Here is a 5,774-nt window from a genome sequence, read left to right on the forward strand (position 1 = left end):
TGTGTGTATGTGTGTGTATGTATGTGTGTGTGTGTGTCATAGAGAGAGAGAGAGAATGTGTATGTGTGTGTGTGTGTGGTGTGTGGGTTCTTTGCTCTGCTCTGTTCATCAGTGTAAGTGTTTGTAGCACACAGCTGTACTTCCTGTAGAGCACTGCAGCAGTTTTGAGGAAACTCCCTGACTGAACATCTCATCTCAGAGAACCCCACTGCCCACCATCTTCATCATCATCATCATCATCATCATCAAATTCATCACTAGCACAAACGTGTAGATTTACAAGGCAGCTGATCTCTGATAACCAGATTAACAAGAGAGGGTACAGATTATCATGTAGTGAGGGCAGGTGTGTTTAACTCTTACAAAAATTAACCACGTTTTATTGTGGTACAACATGTCTTTTGGTGTATTGATTACTATCAGCAAAACCATGGTTATTTTCGTAAGGGAAGACAATAGATTTTTTTAGATTTTTGTTATGACTACATTTCATTTATTAGATACAGTTTTCATCTGAGGTTACATTTTAAGTTAAATATTAAAGACTGATTGCTTACACACTTAGAAGCACAGATAGATAGATATATAGATAAAGAGAAAGATGAAAAGAAGAAGAGACTGATAAAAATGGACAGACAAATTTATTAAAATATTAAAAAAAATATTATATAAATGAAAAATATTATTATTAAAAATATCTTCAATTTAGGACCCAATAAACTGAAATGGCACAAAACCACCAGCAGTGGGCAGCAGAGAGTCAACACACAACCATCACATATTGATCACTAAATGTAACCTAATAGTTTTTATACTATACAAACTGTATATTCTATTCCCTTCCCAAAACTCTAACCATCACAAAAAACATTTTGATACTTCAGATTTTCAATAAACATCGTTTTGTTTGATTTATAAGCTTGTTTCCATTGCACGAGGACCTCAAAATGTCTCCACAAGGTCACAAAAATACTGGTATTCCTATATTTGTGGGGACAATATAATTACCAGATACACACACTGATGGAGTAAATAACTGAAAACAACTGAAAAGTTTCACTTTTACATGACATTTAAGAAGTTGTATTCACACAATCAGAAAAGACAAAATGTTTGACAAAAGTTTGGTTTTTAATCACAATTCTTCACAATTTCCATTAAATTGTAAGCAATGGCAATATAATTGCTGTTACATGTCTAAGAACCAAATAAATATAGATAATATTTTAAAGCTGTACTACACTGAAAAAAAATGATTCAATTTTTTTAAGATAAGTGGTTGCCAACAATTTATTTAAAGGTGTAGCAGAGGATTTTCTCGAATTTTAGAAAAGAACCTCCTTTGAGCAACACTCCTGATTGACAGCTAGGAGGACCAATAGTCTTGATGATCCACTCGTAAAAAGAAAATCCTCAGCAATCCCTTTAAGCTACAATCAAACAAACGTTTTTTTGTTTTGTTTTGTTTTTCAATTTTTTTGTTTAAATGTAGCTTAAATAAATTGATTGCGACCACTTACCTTAAAAAAATTGTGTAAATTGAATGAATCTTTTTTTCAATGTATATAATATAAGAGTAACATTAAAGTTATTTTTAACAAGTTTTAAAATATCATATAGATAAATTGTATCTACACTTTAAAAAGAACAATAAAGCAATTGTAATAAATTATTTAAAAATAAAAGCAATTATAGTGGATTCACTGCATACATTTATTATCAGTATCTGTGTTCCCTGGGAACCAAACCAACAACATTTGCACTGCTAACACAATGCTCTTCCCATTGAGCTACATAAAGAAATCATATAACATTACAGTGTTTTAGCTTTTAATGAAGTGAAATAAAATCACTTTTTTTGTTTGTACAGATACTTTATAAAGAAACACAGGACTGAGATGAGATCAGATCCACGCAGTAAAGGTTAAAATGTCTTCATCTCCAGAAACCCTGAAACACAGAAAAGAACATCTGAATACTCTGAACCCAAAGATATCTAAACAAACATTTTAGATCAAGATTTTACTCTGTTAAATTGAAAATGAAACAACAGATATACACATAGTAAATACAGAAACTACCAAGACATTTTGTGTGTTTGTCAGATGTTAGTGGTGGGTGATGTTATTGATTTACACCTGAGCTAACTCTAATAGACACCGTGTGAGCTTCAGCACAACTGACTTTCTGTTACTGTTTCTCTTTCTCTCTGTGTCAGCCTGTACTGGTTCGGTTTGTTGGCCACAAAGTGTTGAATCATTAAGCTGGTGACCTATGTGTGTGTGTGTGTGTGCGTGTGTGTGTGTGTGTGTGTGTGTGTGTGTGTGTGTGTGTGTGTGTGTGTGTGTGTGTGTGTGTGTGTGTGTGTGCATGTATGTGTGTGAGACGCTAAATCCAGATTAGTGTATCTACAACAGGCTTCAGGCCTGCTGCATCAACCCTAATACACAGACTGCTGTCACCTTCAATAACTCAAACACACAAACGCACACACACAAAACACACACACAAAAACCTGAATGGTTACCTGAAGTATACCTGTGTGTTTTTCTTTCTCTCTCTGTTTTCTTGTGTTTTTCGTGTGTGTGTTTGGGGTCTGGCGGGGTTGCATCTTTGACGAAATTTGTTGACATCTTAACACAATTACCAAACAAATGTTTTTCTGTGTTTAAACCAACTGGTAAGAATCTGAACGGCAGTATTTGCTAATTAGGGACATTCCTCAGGATTAGACTGCCAATTAAGATTCAGAGAACCATTGTGGATGTGTGTGTGTGTGTGTGGCCAAGAGTTCAAATCAGTGCAGCACTTGTGCCACCATAAAACAGACACAGTAAAACACGGTGAGGTAAAACACACAAAACAACAACAATGTAAAACACACAAAACAACAACAATGTAAAACACACACACAATTACAGTTGAGGTTAAAAAAGAAACAACAGCACAGTGAAATAATCATGGCAAAAGTCAGGCAAAACAGGCAAAGCAAAAGGGACCCTACTGAAAAATCCAGCCAAAACCAGCATAAGCTGGAAGCTGGTCCAAGGTGGTTTCTCCTGGTCCTCCCACCCTGACAAAGCCGGTCATGCTGGTGGGCCAGCTGGTATTCCAGGCTGACCAGCTAAGTCCAGCTAGACCAGCTTAAAATGTGACCAAAACACAGCTAGACCAGCTTGCTACACCAACAAAACCAGCTTCCTACACCAGCAAAACCAGCTTCCTACATCAGCAAAACCAGCTAAAACCAAGCTGGAGACCAGCTAAAACCAGCTCACCAGCTTATGCTGGTCTTAGCTGGATTTTTCAGTAGGGGAGGCAAAACACACACAGCAAAAGTGAGGCAAAACACACACTGCAAAAGTGAGGCAAAACACACATGGCAAAAGGGAGGCAAAACAAGTACGGCAAAAACAAACACAGCAAAAGTTAGGCAAAACACGCATGGCAAAAGTAAGGCAAAAAGAAACACAGCAAAAAAGTGAAGCAAAATCACACACGGCAAAAGGGAGGCAAAACAAGTACGGCAAAAACAAACAGCAAAAGTGAGGCAAACACGCACGGCAAAAACACGCAAGGCAAAAGTGAGGCAAAATCACACACGGCAAAACACGGGCGGCGAAAACAAACACAGCAAAAGTGAGGCAAAACACACGTGGCAAAAGTGAGACAAAAACAAACACAGCAAAAGCTAAAAACCCGCATGTCAAAAGTGAGGTAAATCATGCACGCCAAAAGTGAGGCAAAACATGAATGGAAAAGTCAGGTAAACATGCACGGTAAAAGTGAGGCAAAAACATACATGGCAAAAATGAGCCGAAACACCCACAGCAAAAGTGAGGCAAAAAGATGCACGCCAAAAGTGAGGTAAATCATGCACGCCAAAAGTTAGGAAAAACATGCACGGAAAAGTCAGGTAAACATGCACTACAAAAGTGAGGCAAAAACACGCATGGCAAAAGTGAGGCAAAACACCTACAGCAAAAGTGAGGCAAAAACATGCACGCCAAAAGTGAGGTAAATCATGCACGCCAAAAGTGAGGCAAAACATGCACGGAAAAGTCAGGTAAACATGCACTACAAAAGTGAGGCAAAAACACGCATGGCAAAAGTGAGGCAAAACACGCACATCAAAAGTGAGGCAAAAACATGCACGCCAAAAGTGAGGTAAATCATGCACGCCAAAAGTAAGGCAAAACATGCACAGAAAAGTCAGGTAAACATGCACGGTAAAAGTGAGGCAAAAACATACATGGCACAAATGAGGCAAAACATGACGCCAAAAGTCAGGTAAACATGCACTATAAAAGTGAGGCAAAACATGCATGGCAAAAGAGAGGCAAATGAGGCAAAAAACACAGCAAAAGTGAGGCAAAAACAAACACAGCAAAAGTGAGGCAAAACACACACAGCAAAAGTCAGGCAAAACACGCACGGCAAAAGTGAGGCAAACACGCACGGCAAAATCACACACGGCAAAAGTGAGGCAAAACATGCACGGAAAAGTCAGGTAGGCGTGCAAGGCAAAAGTGAGGCAAAAACACGCATGGCAAAAGTGAGGCAAAACACGCACAGCAAAAGTGAGGCAAAAACATGCACGCCAAAAGTGAGGTAAATCATGCACGCCAAAAGTGAGGCAAAACATGAACGGAAAAGTCAGGTAAACATGCACGGCAAAAGTGAGGCAAAAACACGCATGGCAAAAGTGAGGCAAAACACGCATGGCAAATGTGAGGCAAAAACATGCACGGAAAAGTCAGGTAAACATGCACTACAAAAGTGAGGCAAAACATGCACGGAAAAGTGAGGTAAATCTTGCACGCCAAAAGTTAGGCAAAACATGCACGGAAAAGTCAGGTAAACATGCACTACAAAAGTGAGGCAAAAACATGCATGGCAAAAATGAGCCAAAACACGCATGGCAAAAGTGAGGCAAAACACGCACGGCAAAAGTGAGGCAAAAACATGCACGCCAAAAGTGAGGTAAATCATGCACGCCAAAAGTGAGGCAAAACATGCACGGAAAAGTCAGGTAAACATGCACTACAAAAGTGAGGCAAAAACACGCATGGCAAAAGTGAGGCAAAACACGCACATCAAAAGTGAGGCAAAAACATGCACGCCAAAAGTGAGGTAAATCATGCACGGAAAAGTCAGGTAAACATGCACTACAAAAGTGAGGCAAAAACACGCATGGCAAAAATGAGCCAAAACACGCACAGCAAAAGTGAGGCAAAAACATGCACGCCAAAAGTGAGGTAAATCATGCACGCCAAAAGTGAGGCAAAACATGCACGGAAAAGTCAGGTAAACATGCACGGAAAAGTCAGGTAAACATGCACTACAAAAGTGAGGCAAAAACACGCATGGCAAAAGTGAGGCAAAACACGCACATCAAAAGTGAGGCAAAAACATGCACGCCAAAAGTGAGGTAAATCATGCACGCCAAAATTGAGGCAAAAACACGCATGACAAAAATGAGCCAAAACACCCACAGCAAACGTGAGGCAAAAACATGCACGCCAAAAGTGAGGTAAATCATGCACGCCAAAAGTGAGGCAAAACATGCACGGAAAAGTCAGGTAAACATGCACTACAAAAGTGAGGCAAAAACACGCATGGCAAAAGTGAGGCAAAACACGCACGGCCAAAGTGAGGCAAAAACATGCACGGAAAAGTCAGGTAAATCATGCACGCCAAAAGTGAGGCAAAACACACACGGCAAAAGTGAGGTAAATCTTGCATGCCAAAAGTTAGGCAAAACATGCACGGAA

The sequence above is a fragment of the Misgurnus anguillicaudatus genome, chromosome 24, assembly GCF_027580225.2.
Source record: "Misgurnus anguillicaudatus chromosome 24, ASM2758022v2, whole genome shotgun sequence".
NCBI lineage: Eukaryota > Metazoa > Chordata > Actinopteri > Cypriniformes > Cobitidae > Misgurnus > Misgurnus anguillicaudatus.